Consider the following 26,283-nt stretch of genomic DNA (forward strand, 5'->3'; position numbering starts at 1 on the left):
TGTGTTGAAAAGAACTCCGAGGTCATATATGAGGAAAAGGGAACATTAACTTGATCAGTTAATGAAATCTACTCTTCATGTTGGAGGGATTCGACCTGGCCTGGCAAGATATTTTGCCAGGTACTTGCCATGAAGGAACCAGATGGTTCATTCATTCAAAATACATTTATTGAGTATGTGCCAATGCTCAGCACTGCATTGGCAAGGGGGAAGATAAAGATGGGTTAATATGGTATGGTCCCTTATCCAGGTAAAACTCATTTTCTAGCAACTGTGGTAAGAATTATAAGAGATTTCCAAAGTTTATTCAAGCTCTAAAACTGAACAAGTTCCAGATTTCTTTGCAGGTAAAAAAAAAAAATCTAGATATTACAGAGAAATTTTTTAAAGATTTATTTATTCATTTGAGAGAGGGTAGGGGAAGGGCAGAGGGAGAAGGAGAGAAAGTTTCAAGCAGACTCCACGTTGAGCACAGAGCCCAACATGGGGCTTGATCCCAGGTTCCTGAGATCATGACCTGAGCCAAAACCACAAGTCAGACACTTAACCAACTGAACCACCCAGGCTCACCTCATTAGCCCTTTCTTACTTACATTTCACTAGCTCCTACATGCAGAGGCATAGCTACATACAGACAGATGCTTCATGGGTAAGCAGTATCTCTGTAGGCAGGGATGACATAAAAAAAAAAAAAATCACAGAGCAAAACTAATCAAGACAGTACCGTTGCCACTGGCTCATGGGGAAAAGCTTCCGCTCTCACTGCCCACATCACTGGTGCAGGATATTAGAAAATAACCCTAAAATTATTACCTTTCCACACTGGTTATAGTTGCCACTGAAACCGACAGTCTAGAATGGATTTGGCACAATTCTTGTTTCTATGCCACTAGCTTCTTATTCAAAGTTTGAGATGGGCCCAAAGCCTGCAGGAATGGAGAGGTGGGGGAGTAATAAAGCATTTGTGCAATTAGCTATAAGGAGAATGGTACCTTCAGTTTCCATAGTGGGCTTTCATTACCTAGGAGAATCCCAAAATTTCCCTATTCCTTCCTCCGACTCAATCAATATTTACCTCTCTGGGCTGTATTCTCAGCTGTATTTTTCTTGTTAAAGTGGTATCCTTTATACATCAATTTCCCATAAAAATAGTTAGCATGAGTCAGGATACTCAAATCTGATCACTTCTTATAAACTCAATTTTTTCAATTGTATGTAAGTATGTATTGCCCAAACTCTGATGTACAGCAACTTTATCAGAAAAAACTACTACCTTATAAGCTCTCTTGGCAGTCACCCAGCTGGACTTCTAGTAACACTTCTGTATCACCACATGCTGGAGAAAGTTGTTTTTGCTTTTTTTTTTTTTCCTTTTTCAGATTTCAAAAATAAATAGGTGTCAGTACGGTTTAATGAAACCAGCTAGAGCCATGGGCATACTTGCTATCTCACAAATTGGAATGGGGGTAAATACTATAAAGGAAATACTTGATAGCTTTACCTACCAGAAAAAAAAGAAAAAAAGACCTGTATGCCATGAGAAGCATTTTGTTCCCTCCTAAATAGCATGATATAGGTTCCTCTATGCAGTCTTTCTTCCACCTGCCTCCAAGTATCCTAGTATCTGTTTTCTCTGCCTTCAATTTGGTTGGCAGGTAGTTTCCGGAATATTCTTTCTAAAGCACTGTTTTAAGCATTCCAGTCTTCCACACTGAAACTTTCCTGTGGCCCCTCCGTCACCTAAGTAAAACCTCTGATTTGTATGTAAGGTCTTTTACAACCTGGCCCCTACCACGACCTCAACAATAACCCCCAGCACTTCTTCCCCACTACTCTTCCACCTCCAAGTCCCCACTATTTTCCTGTTACCTGAAATGCTCTCTCCACCACTTCCGTTTAACCCTCAGTCATTCTAGTTCCTACATGAATGCTTCAGATGGACTTTCCTTACCTTCTCAACTAGGCTTACATTTCTTCCCCTTTTAAAATCTACAGAAAATCTTCATAGACCTGTACACTTTTAAAAATGGTTATAATTACATATGCAAAATGTATGGATTCTAGGTGTTCAGATTAGGGAGTTTTGACTCAGACAACCATAACCCCAACTGAGGTATAGAATGTTTCTACTACACCACACCAGAAAATTCGCTTGTTCCCCTTTCCAGCAAGTTCTTCCGACTTGGAGGCAGTCACTCTTAGGGCTTCTATCACAATAACTTTGTCTATTCTAAAACTTCATATAAACAGAAACATACAGTATGGACTCTGTTATGCCTATTTTTCCCCCACTCAGCATATTTCTAGGATTCTATTTTATTATTGGGTGTAACAATAGCTTGTTCCTTTTTATTGCTTAGTAATATTCCATTGTATGAGTATTCCACAATTCATTTACTTTTGTTTTTTTCTTCCACCTTTTTATTTAAATTCCAGTTTTTTCCATTTACCTGTGCACTACCTCAGTTCATCGAAAACTGAGGCATGACATTTTTACTTTTCTTATGGACTATTACAATCATTTTGTGAATTGTCTTATTTTCTTTCTGTATTGTATTCTCTGTAAAAAGAAGGAAATAAAGGCATTTAATCCATTCCTTCTATATTCTAAGAGCTATGCTGAGCTACCTCATTTAATCATCACCACAGGAATGAGGTATTTTTTTTTTTTAGTTATTTTATGTCAGTCACCATACAGTACATCATTAGTTTTTGATGTAGTGTTCCATGATTCATTGTTTGCATATCACACCCAGTGCTCCAGGCAATACGTGCCCTCCTTAATACCCATCACTGGGCTAACCCATCCCTTCACCCCCCTCCACCCCACCAAAACCCTGTTTGTTTCTCAGAGTCCACAGTCTTTCATGGTTTGTCTCCCCCTCAGTTCCCCCACCCTTTCATTTTTCCCTTCCTTCTCCTAATGTCCTCCATGCTGTTCCTTATGTTCCACAAATAAGTGAAACCATATAATTGACTTTCTCTGCTTGACTTATTTCACTTAGCATAATCTCCTCCAGTCCCATCCACGTTGATGCAAAAGTTGGGTATTCATCCTTTCTGATGGCGGAGTAATATTCCATTGTATATATGGATTACATCTTCTTTATCCATTCGTCTATTGAAGGGCATCTCAGCTCTTTCCACAGTTTAGCTATTGTGGACATTGTTGCTATGAACATTGGGGTGCATATTGCCTTTCTTTTCATTACATCTGTATCTTTGGGGTAAATACCCAGGAGTGCAATTGCTGGGTCATAGCGTAGCTCTATGTTTAAGTTTTTGAGGAACCTCCACACTGTTTTCCAAAGTGGCTGTACCAACTTGCATTCCCACCAACAGTGTAAGAGGGTTCCTCTTTCTCCACAACCTCTCCAACATTTGTTGTTTCTTGCCTTGTCAATTTTTGCCATTCTGACTGGTGTAAGGTGGTATCTCAATGTGGTTTTAATTTGAATTTTCCTGATGGCTAACCGTATTTTACAAATGAGAAATTTGAGACTCTAAGGCATTAAATATCCTGCCTTGGTTTACACATAAAGAGGAAGCAGAATTTTAACTTTGGATACTCCTGGCTCCAAAGCACTTACATTAATTTCTGTGCCATGCTTTGTATCCTGTGAAAATCCTGCAACTGAACCTAGTATATTTAGTGAACTGAGGGACAGACTTCGTATTTTGTAAACATCCTTATGAGGATTCAGTAAGATGCATTATATTAGGGAAACAATAAGTAAAAGAAAAATACCCACAAACAGAGATGGTAAGGTATCCTCACTAACCATCACTACCCAGCTGAATAGCAGGAAACAAAGTAAGGACTGTCAGCTTTCCCAGAAAAGCAGTAGGTACCTGTTCTTCTCCCCACAATATCCTTGGAGGCTACTGACATTGTTATTTTTGCTATTTCTAGATTCCATCTACTGGATTTTCCATAATTTCAAATCTTTCTTCAGTGACATCTTTTCCAGATACCCCTAATATAGTAGAAATAATACAAACTTAGGATATGAACATATTTAAGATTTCATTTGTACCTACTACCTCTGTGAGCTTGAATAAATCACTTAACCTCTCTAGGCCTAATTTCCTAATTTTTAAAATGAATATAGCAACATTTACTTCTCAGTATTGTTGGAAGAATCTGTGCATGCTTGGCATGTGGTCAATAAATATTTCCTGTGATTAACTGTGATCCAAAAAACCAACATTCTACATCATTCTGAGCACCACTGTCATGTAAGTCTCATCTGGATTCTCTATTTACAAAGAAAAATTGACCCACAATGAATATACAGGAAAGAATTTAAACATAACACTTGAAGACATACGAATCATAGACCTGCAGGAAGGGAAGGCTCAGGACATTGTCAAAAGGAATGCACTCCAAAAGAGAATTTTTGAGAAGTGTGTGGACTGTGGAGCCACCATCTGTATTAGAATCCTGGCTCTAAATTTTACCAATTGTGTGATCAGGGCCAAGTCACTTAACCCTGTTTATAATCTTAATGTGCAAAATAAGGTTGATAATAACGTAATGTCCTCAGAGGGTTGTTTGAGAATGAAATGAAATAATGTATGTAACATACATAGTATATTGCCTGGCACACTGAATCAAAGAATTTTTATAATTATTATTGTTATCAGTACAATTAGGTTATGAGTGAGGGTCTGCTTGAGCCAACAGTTAAAATGATAACTGGGAAAGCATCTGTTTGGTTTTCCCTGGAGGACTTGCTTTCATGTTTCTTCCACAGGAGCTAATCTTTCCTGACAGAAATATACAGGGCAAATGAATTATCTATCCCATTAACAGGGAAAATGGTTGTTTTCCACAGGGAGATGAGCTGATCTCTCACTTAGAAAACCATAGTGGCTGGACAGCACCACAATTGTAGAAGCAGAGAGTAGTGTGCTGTCCAGGTATTAAGGGTAAAAAAACAAGTGTACTGTCATGACTAAGCACTGAGTAAACACACAAAGGTTCTAGGGATGTTCACAATTAACAAGAATTGCCAAGGAACTCACACAAGGAGCATGAACATTAAAAAGAGAAGCTTTGGAGAAGAGAAGACTGCTATCTGGATTCTCTGATTCCCTAGACAGTCAAGGTTGGACCACTTACCCTGAGCTCTTGAGCAGATAGGTCAAGAGCTCAGGAGCAGACAGGTCACAAATGTAGTAAAGTTTTTTTTGCTCAGTTGATTTCTTTGAATATAAATACAAATGATAAATTTCTTTTAAATGCTGTTGAGCAGCAAATATTCATTTGGCCAGGTAATTATTAAACAAACCTATGGTAAAGTTATACTAAGAAATAAACTGAGAATAAATAATGACATTTTAGGATACACTGCAAATACTTCAGTCATAGGAGCTTTGAAAGGAATGCACCTGGATAATGGTTTTCTAAACAAAAGATTTTTTTTAAAACAGGAATATGTAGACTCTCAAAACATAAACACCGTTTTAGTTAAAAACTAGGAGGAAGAAGACAGCATCCCCTCTCATTAACTAACTTGTTGGACATCCTGGTAGCAACCCCTGAGAGGTCTCCTTGATATTATAATGCTCTGTGGAACCATAAGATGAGAGCCATTACCTTAAGCTCTGGCTCCCTAAGAAAGGGCTAACTTGCTGGAGTGCCACCTACAAAAGGGTCTTTGTAAGAAAAGCCTCAAACCAGAGCAAAACAGGAGAGTTGCTTATGGAAAAAAACCATGACCATGTTAAAAGGGAGACTATGAACCATGAAATGCTAAGATTGTACCAGAAAAAAAAATTAAGTATCAAAGACTTATCTTAAAAAAAAGAACTAAGCATTTTTCCCCTCCCTTCCCAAAGGAAACAAGACAAAACCAGAGAGGGAGACAAACCATAAGAGACTCTTAATCTCAGGAAACAAACTGAGGGTTGCTGGAGTGGAGGGGGGTGGGAGGGATGGGGTTACTGGGTGATGGACACTGGGGAGGGTGTGTACTATGGTGAGCGTTGTGAATTGTCTAAGACTTTTGAATCACAGACCTGTACTGCTGAAACAAATACAGGTGTTAATAAAAAAAAAAAATTAAAAAAAAAACAAAAGAACTAAGCAATGCTATCAAGACAGGGAAAGGTGAAATGAGCTGCAATGAAAATCAGGCCTAAGGCATGGAAGGATTAGAGTTGATTCATTTGAAAAATGTTTTTGACGCCTTAGCATGTGCCAGGCATGAACTGGTGTACAAGACAAGCAAGAACCCTGTATCTCAGATGAAGATAAACATTAGAAGTGAAATAAAAAGAATAACGTGATCCATATTGACAATGAGCAGGGAACCATTAGAATAGGTGGTCAGGGAAAGCTTCACTAAACAGGTAATGTTTAAGTTGAAAACTAAATGATGAGCAATTGTTAGCTGTGGAAAGATCTGGAGAAGGGTGCTCCATGAAGAGAGAAAAGAAAGAGGACCATAAAGTGAGGAGATTCCATATTCAAGAAAAAGATCAATATGACAACATGCCTGAAGAAGAGTACAGGGCAGAAGATTTTGAAGGAAGGTAAGAAGTTTGGATTTTATTCTTGCTAGGATAGGAAGTCACTGGAGCATTTTAAGAAAGGAAGGGACATAATCTACATTAAAAAAAAAAACCTTATGATGTACCATATTTTGGCTAATTGAATTTAAATTAAATTTATGACTGCTTACTTGACAATGAATTTTAATATGACAGGGGTGGAAACAGGAAGACCAGTGGGGAGGCTTTTTCAGGATTCTTAGGCAAGTAAGATCACACCTTGAAAGGAAGTGATAGACATGGAAAGAAGTGGGCTGTTTGGAGATCTACTTTAGAAACAAAGAATTTGTTGATAGATTAGATGTAAGTGTGATAAAAAAAGAAAAAATATCACTAAGATTCTTTTGTTTGGGCCTCGAATAACTAGATGTTACCATTTGCTATTGTGGAGAAGACTAGAGGAGAGACAAGTTTAGGCAGAGAGGAAAATGAAAAGATTGTTTTGGCCATCCCAGTGGAGGTAATAAGTAAATGGTCAGATATACATATTTGTAACAGAGGAACAGGCCAGGGCAGGGATTTTTTTAATTGGGAAGCCAATAGCCCACAGAATGATAGTTAAAACATTAGGACAGACAAGACAACCTAGGAAAAATAGTGTAATTAGGGAAAAAGTAGAAGAATCTAGTGGTAAGCCAACAGGAAAACTGATAGTTAAAGCCTGAACAGAAGAGGAGATTGCAAAGGAATCAGAAAAGGTATCATCAAGTGAGTTAAAAAGAAAACCAGGTAGTTATAGTATCAGAGTAGTAAGAAAAAAATAGTGTTTGAGGAAGCATGCTGTGGTCACTATGTCAAAACTTGCTGAGAGGTAAAGCCCCAGAAAAATGCCGTTAGATTTGGTGAGGTGGATTAGTAGCTTTCCAAAGGGGACTCAGCAAGGGGTGGAGAATGAGGAGGTGCAGAATGAGGCTCAACCAGAGAGAACACTAAGGAAAGAATGGGACATGAGGAAGTGGAGATATAAATAATTTTTATGTGAAGGAGAACAGAGAGAGTAGGACCTAAAAAAGTTTTTTGGTTTGTTTGCACATTATCTGAGATGAAAGACATAAATACTATTAGTCATACTATTTTTTTTCTGATTACCTATGTCTAAGGTGCTTTTCTAAATGCATTCCCTGATTGACAAATCCTCACAAAATCCTTATGAAGTACTATTACTATCCCCATTTTATAGATGAGGGAAGTAAGGCATGACAATATGCTTCACCTAGCGAAGCAGTCGGACTTCAGAGTTTATGATTTTAATCTCTACTGTGAATTGTCCCTCACTATGTTAGTCTGCTTCTAATATCTGTATTGTTATACCTATAAGAATCACAGAGCAGACAGAGAAAACAGATGTTGGCAGAGAAAGAGTAACATTCTAGAAACAAAATCCTTAATAAGGCAAGATTGCATGAGATAAAGAGCAAAAGGATGTAGATGAGGAAGGGGACATTTCTTTAACTAAAGAGAAAGAGCATGGCTCTGGATGTAGGTAGTTTTATACACTTGGTGGCAGGAAGATAAAGACATTGCCAGATGCATTCTTTTTCACCAAACTATAAAGCGAGATATTCCAGATCTTACTCACTAAACTGTGAAGAGAAAGGTGATGGTGTTCTGATACTAAAGGAGAAATAGACAACATGGAGAATCACAGAGAACACACTCCACGGAAGCATGCTAGGATAAATTGGCAGGTGTGAGTGCCCTTTGGAGATTGGTGATCATGAATTTTAAATCAATCTGCATGGTTCCACGTTTTTCTCTAGATCCACTGATCTACTTGAGGGCAGGCAAAACTTGTTGGGTTTTTCAGGGTGAGGCTTAATCAGACATGTAGGGTGGAGAGTTAAGTTAGGAGTATGGGAAGTTAAGTTCTCTAGGGGCAGATGCTAAGATGAAGTTTAAAGAGAAAGATGTTTATTAGCAATCAGTATCTGTGAAAGGAAAAGGGAGGATAGAGGATTCAGCAAAGAGAGGCATTCATCTCAAGTACAGACACATGAAAATGTTTGGTCATCCTGCTGGGGAACTCTGGAGCAATTATCTATTGTTTCCTATGTGACCACAGCAGGTAGAAATGGCTAGGTAACTTTGATACTCTTGCCTTGCTCAGTCAATGGATATGGGCCGCCCTGGCAGAGGTGATCTTCAGGCAAGGTGATTCTGTAGTCAGGGCCAATTCTGAGGTTGCTGAGCCAGAGACTGCAGGTGACAACACTTCCTACATGAGCAGTCAAGGCTTTCGGTGAAGGATATCTGGAGAGCACATCTGTGTGTCTATCACAGAGAGGATGGGAGGAGAGAATAATTTTAATGATAGACTAAGGAACTTAAGGCCATAAGGAAGGAAGGACAACTATGGAAGAATGAGTCCTCCATGTTATATGGGGTTTGATGTGGAAAGTATAGTGTAAATGTACCAGATAGGGCTAAGAAATCACAAATGATAGGTTATGCCCATCCTCAGTGCTAATTCAAAAGTAATCTCAAAGAGTGTATAGCCCAGAAGCAGTTTTAGACCCTCAGAACCACCTTATATAATCTTCCAATTAGATATCCTCCTAAATTATCTGCCTTTCTGGTGATGTTCTGATTGTATGTTATTTTTTAACGTACACAAGTTTAGGAAAATAGGAGAAAGCATTATGATTAAAGATAATTGTGACCCTGGACTCACATTTAGAGGGTAGAGTACATCAGAAAATAACATCAAGGATTTCTTTTACTTTTCTGCTACATTATGGTGAGTGATAGAACATGCATTATATCATGCCCTCCTCCTCACAAGGGTAACAATCCCCTTGGAAATAAATGTAGAGGCTCCTGGTTATAAACCCATCACCTACTGTAATTTCTGCCAACTCTACCCTCTCTCCACCTTTCTCTTTAACTGGAAAGTGTTCATGCAACACACTGTGTCATCTGGAAAAAAAAAAAAAGGTAAAATATGATGTGCTGCCCCCTTTGTTTTCTGGAAATTACATGGCTAAAAGCAATAGCTTTAGTTGCTAACAAAAGACTTTCATCTGACTGCAATAGTTTAGCACTCAGGAAAAAAAGAATTATTGTAATGACAAATTTAACAGCCTAGGCTATTACCAGCTAAGTTTAGACTAAGTCTTTACCCTAGTTACTATGTTTAGAGTTGAAAATGAAAATATTATTTCAAGATGGAATGGAAATGCTCACCATGCTTCTCACATGGGAAAGAAACAATTGCTGAAAAGAGCTCGAATTGGTTATGAATACAATGCAATTATCCTATTGAAAAAACTGGCTGAAGGAATATTTTTCTAAAGATAGGAACCAAATAGGTTGAAACTACTTCAGTAAGATTCTTTCTCCTCCCCCAACCCCCAGAGACTCCAACTGCCCCTAAGACATACACAGCCAAATAGAAGTTAATATTCTTAACTGATCAATCAGTGACCGGTCTTTATCACTGAGCACCTGCTCACTGCTCAGAGAATAGAGGCATGCTGACTTAGGAGGCTGGACTACTCTTGCTGCTGCCACATTTGTAAACTTGAACCACTTCTTAGGACCTATTTTTTTTTTAATCAGTAAACTGACAGTTTAGTTTACTAACCTCTCTAGATAGGTTAGTAAACTCTCTAAAGTCCTTCAAACCTAAAATTCTAATCCTAATACTTCCATTCAAATGAAACAGACATCTCTGGTATTTCTGTACATGTCTCTCAAAGTAATACTTGCTTTGCAGAATGAGCAAAAGGTCTATTCAGCCAAGAAGGGGTGGGAGTCAGACAGGCACAGAACCAACAATTTGGGGTGTTTGCTTTGTGCCAGACATGATCCAAGGCACTTTACAAACCTCATATTTCATATCTCCTTTTATCTTCTCCAAAACCCCATGAGACTGTATTCACTATCAGATGGATCAAAAGGTCAGATTGTCAGAACACTAAACATGGAATCTACTAGAGCTTTTGAACCCTGGTCAGGGTCACATTGATTTTTATGATTCAAAGCTTCCCAAAATGTTCTGTCACACATAGCAAACTTTCTCCTACTTAGAGAGTAAATTAAGCCATGAGAACTTCACATGAGAAATTCATTCCTTTCTGTTTCAGTCTTTTCAGATATCTCCTTTTGAAATGCGACATTTCAAAAATTTAAATGTAGCATATACTTAAGAGTCAGCCTGAGTTGGAATTCCAACTTTGTGATAATTCATTTAAATAATCTGAGCCTTCATGTTCTATCTGTAAAATGAAGACAGCAATACTGCCTTACATTTCTGTAAGAATTTAATGAGCTCATGTGTGTAAAGTGTTTTCTTCCCTTCTACCTCTTTCCTTATGGGCCAACATATTTTCTAACATGAATTCATTGTCAGTGCACAATATTTGAACATTGTGCGAGAACAAATTTCCGGTCCTTGAGAATATTGTGAGTTGTAGAAAAAGCCAGGTAAACAAAAGAACTAACTTGTTACAGGTTATATGTGAGAAATTAATGCCCACCCAACAGTATACTTGCACTCCTGCATCTCCCAGCCTCCTTGTAGTTTGATTGTCTTGCCTTAACTTGTCCTAATTTGTAAACCTTGTTAGGCCAATTCTGGCCAATAAGCCGGAAACAAAAGCAATTTTTTGTCACTTTGGCCCCGGGCATTTAGAAGTGGGTGAGTTTTCCACCTTTTCTCTTTTTCTATCGAGGTAATCCTGGAAGCCAAGTGTAAATATGGCACCATCATAGGATGGTAGAGCCTTTTTCAGATCAAGTCCCTGACTGACTGACCTTGTGGAGGAATGTCCCCCATCAACTGCACCAGACATAGAAGAGAGGAAGATACAGGCTTAGTTAAGTTGCTGAAATTTAGAGCTCATGTGCCATATTAGATAGCTCATTTAATATCCTGATACTATAATAGAAGTCTGTACAGGGTACAGAGGGACAAGGATGAGGGAGTTCTGCCTGTAGTGTCTAATTCTACCTGGAATATCTGCCTGGAGAATATTCTTGTTTCAGTTTTAAAAGATAAATAGTATGTTGACCAGAAAGCCTTGGTTGGGGGGGCCAGGAACTATCATTTTAAGCACAGGTAACAGCACAAGGCAAAAAAAAAAAAAATCACGATTTTGCATGACACAGAACTGTAATTATGTATGGAGTATAGTTAAATCTGCAGTATGGTATTATGGTAGGGATCCCCAGTGAGAAAGGACATCTCACAGATGTGTGCACTTCCATTCTCCCTGAGAGTAGAAGTGAAAGAGGAAGGAAACCCACTGATGGAAATGGAATCTCAAGGGAAATATTCTTCACTACTTTATAATTTTGCCTCAGGTTGGCTCTGACCTACAACAGGAAGAGTTCAAGTTTATCACCGGTATTTGTTTTTGCTGATGCCTATGTAAACTTGCAACACCCATTCATCTCCACTCCAAGTGGCTTTCAGGCTGAAGCTGCCAATTATCCAAAATGGCTTCTTGGTAGGCAATGTTCATCTTCCACTCGAGGCTCCCTTATTCCACAAAACTCATTTAATGTATGAACTTAATTACAAGATCAAGGGCCTCGAAGGTGAAAGGCTAACTAGGGCATTAAATCCTGAACAACTTAACAGCTGCCCTATCACTTGGCAGAATTGTATTTTAAAATAGTGTTTGAAATATATTTAAACTGAAATAAATAAAACATTTTCCTGTAAATGATGCCAAGTCCTGCCAATTAAACTCAGATCTATTTAAAAAAAAAAAATCTTTAGCTTTCAACAAATGCTGGCTGCTTTTTCCCACTAAAAGCAATTCTGAGCATTCATGCTCGCACTTTTTCCCTGTATCATTATGCTGTGTTCCTCTTGTTAATATTTAAAGCTTCTGAAACTGTTTTTCCCATATGCTTTTGGACTAGAATGCAAAACTTAAGTTTTCCATTTTTATGAAGCCTTGTAAAAAATAATCTTATGTGCCACTTATTAAGGGAAGAGATTACTAATATCCATTAGGCATAAAGTCTTTACTAAATAACAAGAAAAAAAAAGATGTGGTGGACATTTATCTTTATCATACTGTACTACTCACCATTATACTTGATTAATAATAATGATATAGCAATAATCATAATTTTTGAATGTGATATGCCAGGTGCTTTGCTAAGCACTTTATATGTACTATTTTATTGTATACTTCCAACTATGGTACAACCACCTATCACATGAGGAGAGTATTATTTAAAAAACTAAGATTTCAGAGTTTTAAGCACCTGAACTAGAATTTGTACCCACATCTATCTAATATCAATTGAAATCACTATGCTTTTCTGCCTTTAAATTTTATAGTTGGTTGTTAACCAGATAGGATATTTGAAACCATAAAACATATATACTGGTTTAGCTGTTTCCAATTCAATGAAAAGACTACTCTATTTGAATCATGGATCCCAGTTTATGGGGTGAAATTATAAAGTAATAAAATCAAAGGAACTATATTCTCTGACAAGAGAAACAGATTAATACAGATTTTTAAGGACACTAAACGCAGAGCACTGAAGAAGATGCATATTCTCTAACAGTGGGGATCCCAGCTGGAATTTAATGTATTGTGGCTTAGAAATGGCTCAGCATCTTTGGTAAACTGCTGGGACAGTCCTAACCAAAGTTAATTTTCATGAGGTGCTTCCTGGAAAGCCAGGCATAAAAGGTAGACTCAATCAGAAATCCATTGTTATCAGGGGAAAGAAACAAATCTGACTATAACACAGTTGTTTCTTAGATTTACCAAGCACAGCTATCCCCTTAGACTCCTTGTTCAATCCAATGGAGAATGTGAGTGAGGAGGAAAGAGAAGAGGTGGGCTCTGTACAAAACATAAAAGTCTTATTTCAGTTAAAATAAGTCCTTCCTCTCTTTAATAAACTCTCCACAGCAGCCCACATTGTGATAAGGATGTTTATCTCATTCACCCCCAGTTTACAATGCTTTACTCTTGGAATGAAGATACCAGATCTTCACAAGGCATGTTCTGGTTCTTACAGCCTTCTCCAGCACCAGAATGTACCATACTCTTCCTTACTCTCTGTACTTTAGTCACCTTGGCTGTCTTTAGATGCTGAGAACTCTATGATCCAACTGCCATGGTCTTTGGCTATCTCCTTTGGCTGGAATAGTTGACCACTCATTCTCACACTACCCATCTCCACTTTACCTAGTTTTTAACAGATTCTTCAAATGTCATAAGAACCTCTTCCTTTAGAATCCTTTCCACAATTGTAGTTTTGTACTTGTGTTCTCATTATTGGAATTAGGTTCTGACTGCTCTACAAGGCCCACTATTTTTGCTATTTCATATTCAATAGCAAGCATCTTACCTGGAATGAGTGAACATTCCAAATGGACCTTGGTACCCAAAAGTGCTGTTTAGTATCTGGATATGACAAAGAATGAGAGACATCTCTCTCTCTTTCATAAGAGAAATTCATGCAGTCCAGTGATCACTTTTTGTATGCCATGAGAACATGAAAGTGGCAAGATTGGCAGTGCTGCACAGCCTCAGACTGCAGAACTCTGGAGAAGATGTAACTTCCCTGCAGTGTCTGGCAAATGTAGAGACACACCGTGATGGGGGTCCAGTCAGGATATAAGTGGAGTATCAGTAGCACCACAAGGTAACTAACCATACTAATGACTGAGATATCTCCCTGAACATATTTGAGACAACTGCTGAGAACTGCCAAAATATAAATTTCTAAGGTTTTTTAATGATCTAAATTTCCTGAATAGGTAGACTGAGGCTCATCTATTTAAAATTTCAAGAGAAGGAGCATGTCTGTTTCCCCAATAATCCAGACCAAGGACATGACCCTGTTAAAAGAAAGTTAGTCATTGCTGACTCATGGCCAGACAGAGTGTAGATGCTAGCTCTTTGCTTATAAATCACATTTGGGGAAACCGAGACAATATTATTGCTTTGAGATTTCTATATTTAGCATTTGGTCCTAGCTCTTGTTTTATTATTTCTTAATTACTATTCTATATTTATAAACATATTTCATAACTTACTGAGCCTCAATATTTAGAATAATGTATTGCTGATCTGGTTTATAGCCATAATTCTAAACCTTTCCATCTGTCTATTAATTGGAAACCACATTAGTTAATACATCAGTTTTATAAGACTTCAAAAGATTTAAGACAATAGGCATATTACCATAATTTTCTTCCTAGGTATAATTTTTTCCCATTTTTCCCCCAGACAAAACTTTAAATGTCTTTGGCTGTGGTTTGCTACTAAGAAGCCAGAGTATAGTATTAGAACACCAGGATTCTCTTTGCTGAGCTAAGGCAATGAGAAATCAAGTCTTTTTACTGCTTTCAGGCCCCAAGCCTTCTGTCCCCACCCCCCTTTTTTTTTTGTTCCTTAAATTATTACCAACTCCTGTTGTTCGTCTTTCAAAAGTGTTTTTGTGGGCCCTTCACCTGGTGTTCATCTCTCCCCCCATGTCCTTTCTCCCAGCAACATCTGCTAGTCCTGAAAGTCTGGCTAATATACCCAGATTGTTAATATAGTTCTAACACTGAGATACTTGGTGACTCATGACCAATCAATTTACTTTCAGCTCTTGTTCCTTTAGTTTGAAACTGATGAATTAAAAGTGCATTATATGTGAATTCTGGAGACAGAGACAGCCTTCTGTTAGTTGCAATCAAATTTCCGTGTAGTCTTTTAGTGATACTCCCAACATTTTCTTCCTCCAGCCCACTCCCTAGGTTTACCAATTTTTGCCAACAACCTTTGCATTTTCTCATTTGTCTGAGTTATATACTTCATACCCATGAAGCATCTCTAAAATCTATATTTTCTGTGAGCTCTCACTCATGAATACAGTATGTGTAGGTTCCATACTGGACATCTGCAGGTGGATATGCCCATAGCAATTCAAGTCAATGTCTTTAAAATAAAGTCCATCATTCCCTGTACCCAAATAGCTCCCTTCCCACATTAGCTTTTTGAGTGAGCACCACTATTGTCCACCATGTTTTCCAACATGGTTCTTTTTCCCCCCCTATCCTCAATATCCAGCCAATTGCCTTTTACATTTACATTTTAACATTTCTTTTTCCTCCATTCTATCTCCAGCTCTCTCCTGCCTCTTCCTAATCTTCAGGATTTCATTTCATTAAAACTTTTTCAAGATAGTCAAAAGATTTCTTCTTATACATAGCTTGTTCAAGTCATTCTTCTCAATGCTTCTGGGAAAAAAATTCTAAAATGGAAAATATAATTACATCATTTCCCTGTTTAAAATTCTTTAATAACATGACATCACACTCAGGGGAAACAACAACAACATTAACACAGCACTCAATGTCCTTCCAAATCTGCTCTTGTCTACTTCCCTAGCTTCATATCTTCCCTTAGCATCCTACCTTCCCAATCTTCTTCATTCAAAATTCCCACCATTCTGAACAACTTTCACTTTTCTGAATGCACCATGCTCTTTCATTCCCTTTACACACAAAATTCCCTTTGTCTGAAAAACATTCCTTCTTTGTCTAAATAAATGCTATTCAGTCCTCAAGATCTATTGCAGGCATTGCTTCTTCCAGAAAGATTTCTCTATTACCCCACACTTCCATCAGATTGGCTTATGCCTGTCTCTCTTCTACCATAGCACCCAGCATATGTTCTAGTATTTTGTCACACACATTACAATCATCTGTGTATGTGTCTGAATTTAAATTGTAAAACATTATCTATCGTTGCAAATGCCATGACTTAAATTAGAATTTAAATTAAAGTAGAATCTTTACCAATGATATTGATAAAAGATGTTAGTTCCTTCAATCTAATTTATAAGTTATCTGCTGTCAGTTGCTCATTAAATGGGAATAGCTTCTATTTTGGCAGTCCAGTGTCTTCCATGCTTTTCTCAGTCTCTGTGTTCTACTACTGTGGTGGTAAGGTGGGTTTTGATGGGCACAATGCCTTCCTGACTGTATTTTTTTAAATTATCTTCCCCCAGAGAACAATATGTATTTGAGGTCTGCTCTTTTGTGTCAACAATTATCTTCCATAACTACTTGTCTGGCTACCTCTTGTCTGTTATTCAGAGATGCTACTCCTGCTGACACATGTAACTTCTAGGAAGGAGTCTTTGTGATTTGTAGGTTTTTACTATGAACTGCCTCAGGTTTTTCAAAAGTACCACTGAATTTAAAATCTAAATGAAGTCAATTAATAGAGGTACTTAATTAATAATCAAATGAAGGATCTTACCTTGGTTTGATGTAGTGTAATTTTAAAGTAATTATCAAATATTCAACACAAATTAACAGTGTAAGAGAGGACTTCTGTGAATTTTAATAGGTGTAGAAACATAGGAGGCCTTTAAGCACCCTTCAAATGATGCTACCAGTGAGCAATAGTTCCACACTATAAAACTTAATCTGTTTAGAGATCATTTCGGTTTGGATCAATTTTAGGAGATAACAATCATCTTTTATTCTCCTTATAGAATTTATTAAAAGATAAGAATATCAGAGTCAGGATACATAGTTTGTCTAACACATTTTTGGTTTAAAGGAAATTTTTTCCCCTCAGCAATACCATGATCTAGTACAATCCTATGGTAAATGTTTAGAGTTGTTCAGACTTTTACTTGTTCTTGAGACCAACACATTTTCAAATGCCAATCATGTCCATTTTCCGTGATGCAAAGAAGAATTCTCATATGCAGTGAAAGAATCTAAAAATGGTATTCTTTCATTTCCAGAGTATTTGACCACCAAAAACCATTGAGCAAACCCAAAACAAAATAATTGTGATTTTAGAAATGGTATCTCAACTTCCTTTCAAAGCATTTTTTCCTTGTCTAAGTTCTGAAGAAACTAACTAAACTTCTGAAGGATACTAACAATCAATTAGTGAGCTAACAATTTTCCATACCACCTATTTTTTTTTTGGTCACATTATATAGTCAATTGAGAAAAGATTCTCTTGCAAAGAATATAGGTCACCATAGATTTTATATAAAAGGGAAGATAAATCTCTTTCATACTCATAAAACAGAATATGTAGAGTTTTCTATAATCCATTATCAAGACAGTGAAAGTGAGTGGAAATAAAAGAAGGCGATATCTTGTAGTATTAAAAGAGTGGGCTTTGGAGTCAAGAAAAATGGATTTGAATAAGAGCTTTGTTACTTATTCATTTTAAAACCTTTGACAAGTTATTTAACTTCCCCTGAATTTCATCTGTAAAATGACAATAGCACATATACAATCCTTAAAATGTTTTCTGTATTTAAGGATTATTTGAAGCCATATATATAAAGCATATAGCACAGTACCTGCTATGTACCAAATGCTCATTAACTGATGGGTGGCAATTTTCAAGGACAAAATTCTTTCAGGCATTGGCTGTGGTGAAATGTTACTATTATCTTATCCTTCTTACTACTGTAACATTCCTTTCTAAATTATCACAGTCACATCAGTAAAATAGCCAAGGGCATAAGCCATTTATAAAATGAAAATTTTTTCCAAATAAGCCTGGAGCACACAAAATAACTAGAAGTTTATAATTTATAAGTCCTTCTTTGTTCCCCTCCTCCAAGGAATTTAGTCAAGAGGGGGATATTAGCCCTGATTTATAGTATATTTGCTCAAAGAATGATATTCTCATATTTCAATTTTTAGGTCAGACAGTAAGTTGAGTATGTTATATAAATCTGAATTAAAAAGCAAAGTTTATAAAGCCTCCGGTGATTTCCTGAGAAACCATACAGCATAACTTCATTAAGGATGGAAATGAAGCTCCTTGATCCCACTGCTTCAGAAAATGTTCTTTCAGCGCACAAAAAGGAAAAAACAAGGGAGAAATAAATATGCAGACAAAAATAAAAGAGAAAGAAATAAGGTCTGCCAATCTCAATAGTGTCCTCTCTTCTATGGCCAGAAGAATTCTGTCACTTCTCTAAAAGATCAAAGCAGCTTACAGTCATCACACATAGAAAAACAGCTGAGTGTAGAACTGCCCTCACTTTAAGCATTATCACACCTCTCAAATAGATGAATGCTATCATCAGATGCCACTAATGGAAATGCATTTTACAGACACTAAATTCTACTAAAATAATATAGCAGTGCATCAACTCCAGATTCACTTACTCTGAAACATATTTTTTTTTTAAGGGATGGGAAATCTACTTTGGATTTATTGGGGGAAAATGACCTGGCAAAAACCCAAATATGTAAATATCTTAACTAGTCTGTGAGCAATCTATGCAGATTTGGCATCAACTAGTTATACCTCTACCTTTATCAGGAAAAACTATCCATGTGAATAAAGTTGATGGTAACCTAATTGGTGTGATATGTGATCACCCATGAACTCTGTGATATTCCCCATTACAGTGTCTGAAATTCCAGCATTTGGGGAGCTTCTGTTTTTAGCAGAGAGATACTACAGGCCCTCAAAGTCTACCTAATATGATTCTAATACGCTATCTCCCAAGACTGTCACAAAGATGACAGAACACCTTGCTGTAGTTTATTCATTTACACAAATATTTATTCTTTTATATATACCAGGAACATTTTATATGAATGAGGATAAAATCAAAAAGGCATGACCTCAAGAAGGTGACAATCAGTCCATCCCAAGAAATACAAATGACATTATTGAAAGAATGAATACTGTCAGGATGGGCACCTGAGAATATGAGAAGAGAGGGAAGAAAAATGTAATAGCAATGAAAAAGCAAGGATGATTTGAGGACTTTTTAAACACACTTATGCATGTTTTTAATATGTCTAAACATCAGGTATCTTGAAGACATACCCATGATCTATTAAGTGCCCGAATGTACAATTTACAGATTACCTGAAGATAGGACCAAGAACACCTAGCTCTGAAAACCAACAAAATTGCATCTATAAGACCCAGAAGACCACAGCAAAGAAACAGCTCTTGAGGGACTTAGCAGGTCTCACTGTGGCTATCCCACCCAGGCTCAGTATAGAGAGCAGACAAAAATACCCATCTTTCCCTGAAAGAGGCTTATTTGCATATTTTAAAAGCTGCTGCTTGAGGGTCAGTCCTCTAATCAACATGCTGCTAGGGACTGACTGCAATCCTCCCTAGAGAACAGGGAAGCCAGCAGATACCACCTCTGCCTTCTTACGTGAGCCCACTTCAAATCACCGATAACTCCGTGAGGAGGGGCTGATACACGTCTGGTTCTCCAGCTTTTGTAGCTGTTGCCAAAGAACAGGGCCCAACCAATGTGTCAAAGAAGAATCAAAAGAGAAATCAAAAAATACCTTCAGACAAATGAAAATGGAAATACAACATATCCAAAATTTATATAGCAAAGTTCTATGAGGGAAATTTAAAGTAATAAAACACCTACATAAAAAAAAAAAGCAAGCTCTCAAATCTAACTTTATATATACAAATCTAACTTTATACTATAAGGAACTAGAAAAAGAACAAACTAAGCTGAAAGTTAGTGGAAGGAAATAAAGATTAGAGAAGAAATAATGAAATACAGACCATAAATGATTTTAACAGGATACAAAAATCAATATACAAAAAGCAGTTGCATTTCCATACACTGACAATTATCAAAGAGAAATTAAGAAAAAGTATTAGCAATTGCATAAAATAAAAATACTTAGGAATAAATTTAACCAAAGAAATGAAAGATCTGTACACTGAGAACTATTGGACACTGATGAGAGAAACTGAAGACACAAATAAGTGGAAAAATATTTTGTGTTCATGGATTGGATGAATACTGTTAAAATGTCCATGCCACCCCCAAGTAATCTACAGATTTAATGCAATGTTTATCAAAATTCCAATGGCATATTTACACAGAAATAGAAAACAATCTTAAAATCTCTATGGAACCACAAGAGACCTCAAATAGCAAAAGCAATCTTGAAATAGAACAGAACTGGAAGTGTTATACTTTCAAAATATATTACACATTATAATAATCAAAACAGTATGGTATCAGCTTAAAAAAATAGATGCATAGATCAATGAAACAGAGAGCCCAGAAATAAACCTATGCATATATGGTCAATTGATTTATGGCAAAAGGGACAAGAATATATGATGGATAAAGGATGGTATCCTAAACAAATGGTGTTGGGAAAATTGGACACAGACAAAAGCATGAAACTGGACCACTTATTTACACCATACATAAAAATCAAAAGGGATTTAAGCCTTAAGTTTAAGACCTAAAACCATAAAACTCTTAACAGAAAACATAAAGGTAAGCTCCTTGACATCCGTCTTGGCAATGATTTTTTGGATTTAACACTAAAAACAAAAACAAAAGCAACATAAATAAATCGGACTACATCAAGCTAAAAAGCTTCTGCACAGCAAAGGAAACCATTAAAAATATGCAAAGGCAACCTAGGAAATGGGATAAAAATATTTGTAAATCATATGTCTGACAAAGGGTTAATGTCCAAAATATATAAAGAACTACAACTCAATTGGGGGCAGGGGGGCAGGGGGGCGGGAATCAATTTTAAAATGTGTAAAGAAACTGAATAGACATTTTTTCTCAAGAAGATCTACAAATGGCCAATAGCATGTGAAAACATGCTCAGTACCACTAATCATCAGGGAAATTCAAATCAAAACCTCAGTGAGCTATCACCTATACCTGTTAGAATGGTTTTCATCAAAAAGAGATAAGTGTTGGTAAGGATGTGGAGAAAAAGGAACCTGCATGTACTATTGGTGGGAATGTAAATTGGTGCACTACTATGAAAAACATTATGGACTTCCCTTCAAAAATTAAAAATAGAACTACCATATGATCCAACAATCCTACTTCTGGGTATATATCCAAAGGAAATGAAAACAGGATGTCTAGGAGATATTTGCACTCCCATGGTCATTGCATTATTCACAATAGCCAGGATATGGAAATGACCTAAGTGTCCATCAAAAGATGAAAGGATAAAATATACAATGGAATACAATTTGGCCATGAGAAAAAAGGAAATCCTACCATTTGCAACAATATAGATGAACTTTGGGGGCATTATGCTGCTTAAATAAGGTACAGAGAAAGACAAAACTGCATGCTGTCACTTGTACGTGAAATCCTTAAAAAAAAAAAAAAAAAAAAAAAAAAAAAAATTAAGCCAGACTCCTAGAAACAGATAGTAGAAGAGTAGCTTGCCAGGGACTGACCAGTGGGGGGAAATAGTGAGAGGTTGGTAAAAGGGTACAAACTTCCAGCCACCAGATGAATAAGGTGTGATGATCTGATGTATATAACATGATGAATATAGCTGATAACACTGTATTCTACAATTAAAATTACCTAAGAGAGTAGAACTTAAATGTTTCACAAAAAAACAAAAACAACCCTAAGGCCAAAGTTTACCTTGCATATATTTTTTTTTTTTGGTTTTCGGTTTTTGATTTTAAGATTTTATGTATTTATTTAACAGAGAGAGTACAAGCAGGGGGAGTGGCAGGGAGAGGGAGAATCAGTCTCCTGCTGAGCAGAGAGCCTGACATGGGGCTCGATTCCAGGACCCAAGGATCATGACCCAAGCCAAAGGCAGACACTTAACTGACTGAGCCACCCAGGCACCCCTACCTTGCATATTTTGAGAATGAGCTGGGACCACAGCAGAGCGAGCAAAGGTGATGTTAGGAAATACAGTTAGATGATGAGTGTAATCAAGTGAAGCTTTTTACCTTTTTTTTATGTTAATCACCATACATTACATCATTAGTTTTTGATGTAGTGTTCCATGATTCATTATTTGCATATAACACCTAGTAACTTAATAAAAAATTTAATAAAAATAAATGAAGTCCATTTAACATATGCTATATAGTCTTTGAAATAAAAAAACCTTCAAGATAAAAAAATAAATAAAAGGAACACTCTGATGTGAAGAATAGATTGAAAGAGTAACAGTGGACTCACAAAGACGAATTAGGAAGAAATTGAAACAGATGATGGTGGCTCAGACCAGTGAGGATGGTACAAGTTGTTGGATAATGAATATATTTTGAAGCAGAGCTAGAACATTTCCCTCTAGAAATGATATTGGCCATGAGGAAAAGAGGAAATGGGATGACTCCCAACATGTAGGTCCCAGTAACTAGAAGGTGACATGTATCATTCCCAAGAATTTTTTTTTTATTTTTACTAAGAATGTATGTTTTCAAAAGTAGTATCTGTTGTTTTGTAAGGTTTTAAAAGTATTTACAAGTGGATCATATTGCCATTTTTCACTTCATAGTTTTTAAAATTTACCCATATCAATCCCTATAGATCTAGTTCATTAATATAACTGCTCTGTAGCATTTTACCATAGGACTACATCACACTTTTTATATTGTTCTAAGAGGTACTCTGGTTAGCTCTCTTTTCTCACTGTTGCAAACACTGGCATGAAAATCTCTTGTATGTATCTCTTTGGGCCTACATCTAAGAGTATGTCAATAAAACATCAAAAGTCAGAACTACTATGTACATATATCGTTCATCTTCTTTGAATAATTCCATTTTAATTTCCACATTCAATATACCAATGTATACTCCCCCCAACAATGTGTAAGTTCTTTTCCCACACAGAAGTAAAAACTTGAGGTTTTCAGGTTTTATATTTTGCCAGTCTAATGAGCTGAGTGAGGAATATTTTTTAATATGCAGTTCTGATTATTAGTAAGGTTAACCATTTATATATATACACCATACACACACACCCTTTTTGGGTTCACTCTATAAATTGCAGATTTCCATCTTTTGTCAATATTTCTATTTTCTTGGCTAATTCTTCATATTGATTTCTGGAAGTTCTTTATATAATCTATAAAATTGTTTATCAGTCATATGGATTACAAGTACCTAATAGTACATGGCCTTTTTTCATTTTGTTTACTCTTTGTCCAAATAAGTGTTTCCTATTGATGTGATTAAGTTTATCATTCTCTCTTCATTGCTATACTTTATAAAGCATATGTACATATGTGTATATTTTTTTTTAAGTTTTTTTTTTTTAAAGATTTTATTTATTTGAGAGAGAATGAGATAGAGAGCATGAGAGGGAGGAGGGTCAGAGGGAGAAGCAGACTCCCTGCTGAGCAGGGAGCCCGATGCGGGACTCGTTCCCGGGACTCCAGGATCATGACCTGAGCCAAAGGCAGTTACTTAACCAACTGAGCCACCCAGGCGCCCCATATGTGTATATATTTTAATGAATCCTTTCCTAATCTAATATCATAAGGGGGTTCTCTTATTTTTCTCTAAGCTTTTCAATTTGTGTGTGTGTGTGTGTGTGTGCGCGCACGCGTGTGTGTTTTAAATAGGTTCCTTGCCCAATGTGGGGCTTGAACTTACTACCCTGACCTTGAGAATCACATGTTCTACCAACTGAGCCAGTCAGGCACCCCTGAATTTTTGCTTTTCTGATTTGGGTTGGGTCGTAAATTCTCAAAATTTTTTACATATTGTGATATAGATATCTAATTTTATACTTTACAATATGACAGACAAATTTAACCAACATTTAGTTACCAAAAAGCTATTCCATCATTGATACTTATGCCTATTACATATAAAATTTCCTCATCACTTAAGTGAAATCTTATATTCTTTTGTGTCTGTCACTTGTACCATTTGTTTTTAAGATTTATCCAGTGTTAACTAAAGCAGTTGTCTTATTTTGTCACTGTTCTATGATATATTCATTTATAACTGCACCTCAATGTATTTATCCATTCTATTTTAATGGACTTTAGTGTTGTTCCCAGTTTATTACAAATATTTTTGTTTTGAACTTTACACATCCCTTATGTTGCAGATCTGTGTATATTTATATAGAGCAGAATTGGTGGGCTATAAGATATGTAAGTGTTCAACTTTATTAGATGCTGCCAGTTTTTTTCAAAATGATACAGTTACACTCTATACAGCAGTGTATCAGATTCTCTACATTTTCACCAAGGTAGTATAGCTAGAATTATCTTGAAAACACTGTTGAAATTAAAGGAGATCTTAAATGAAAAAAAAAAAATCTCATCTTCATATATCCGAAGAGTTAATACTGTTAAGATGGCAATATTCACAAAAATTTATCTATAGAATTGATGCAATCCCTATCATAATTGCAAGTGAATTCTTTATAGAAATTGGCAGCAGATCCTACAATTTATATGAAAACTTAAGGAACCTAACAAAGACAAAACAATATTGAAAAAGAACAAAAATGGAGGATTCCCTCTTTCTATTTACAAGCTCATCAGAAAGCAACAGTAATCCCAACTGTGTGGTACTGGCATAAGAATATAACTACAGGGGCACCTGGGTGGCTCAGTCATTAAGCGCCTGCCTTGGGCTCAGGTCATGCCCAGGGTCCTGGGATCAAGCCCCTCATCGGGCTCCCTGCTCCACGGGAAGCCTGCTTCTCCTTCTCCCACTCCCCCCTCCTTTGTTCCCTCTCTGTGAAATAAATAAAATCTTAAAAAAAAAAAAAAGGTATGACTGCAAGCACAGAAATTAACACATGTCTCTATGGTCAATTGATTTTCAACAAGGATGTCAACATCCCTGGGGAAACAGTATTATTTTAAAACAAATTGTACTGGAGAAACTGGATAGCCACTTGAAAAAAAAAAAATGAAGTTGAACCCTTATCTCACTTATACATAAATTAACTCAAAATAAATACCAAGAGCCAAAATTATAAAGCTCTTAGAAGGAAACATAGGGATAAATATTTATGACCATAGATAGGACAATGAATTCCTAGCTATGACACCAAAAGCACATATGCAACAAAAGGAAAAAAAAAAAAGTTGGATTTCATCATTTTAAATTATGCCTTAAAGGACACTACTAAGAAAGAATGACACCTCACAGAATGTGAGAAAATATTTGGAAACCATATTATCTAATCATGGGCTTGTATCTAGAACAAAGAAGTCTTACAACCTAAAAATAAAAAGACAACTAAAAACTGGGCAAAATATCTGAATGTACATTTCTCCAAAGAAAATAAATAAATGGTTAAAAGCACAAGAAAAGATGTTCAACATCGCTCATCATCAGAGAAATGCAAATCCAAACCACAGTGAGATACCCATTCACCCCCACCAGGAAAACTATAATCAAAAAGTAAGGTAATAAGAAGTATTGGCAAGGATATGGAGAAATCAAAACACTGCCAGTGGGAATGCAAATTTATGCAGCCATTTTGGAAAACAATCTGGCACTTCCTCAAAAAGTTAAAGGTAGAATTGTCATTTTACCCAGTAATTCCACTCCTAAGTACATATCCAAGAAAATGAAAACCTTTCCATGCAGAAACCTATAAACCCATGTTCATAGCAGCATTATTCAAAATAACCAAAAGGTAGAAACAACCCAAATGTCTATCAACTGATGAATGCATAGTGATATATCCATATAATGGAATATAATTCTGTCATAAAAATAGAATGATGTAGTGATACATACAACATGGATGAACCTCAAAAGCATTATACTGAGTGAAAGAGAACAGTGACAAAATATCACATATTATATGATTTCACTTGTATGAAATTTCTAGAAAAAAAATAGAGAAAGTATATTAGTGACTGCTTTGGCTGAGGGGTGCAACAGGAAATTGGAAGTGATACCTAAAGGATGTGGATTATCTTTCAGAGGTGATAAAACTGCTCTAAAATTGATTGTGATGATAGCTGCACAACTATAACAAAAACCACT

This window comes from Neomonachus schauinslandi, chromosome 11 (genome assembly GCF_002201575.2).
Source record: "Neomonachus schauinslandi chromosome 11, ASM220157v2, whole genome shotgun sequence".
Taxonomy (NCBI): Eukaryota; Metazoa; Chordata; class Mammalia; order Carnivora; family Phocidae; genus Neomonachus; species Neomonachus schauinslandi.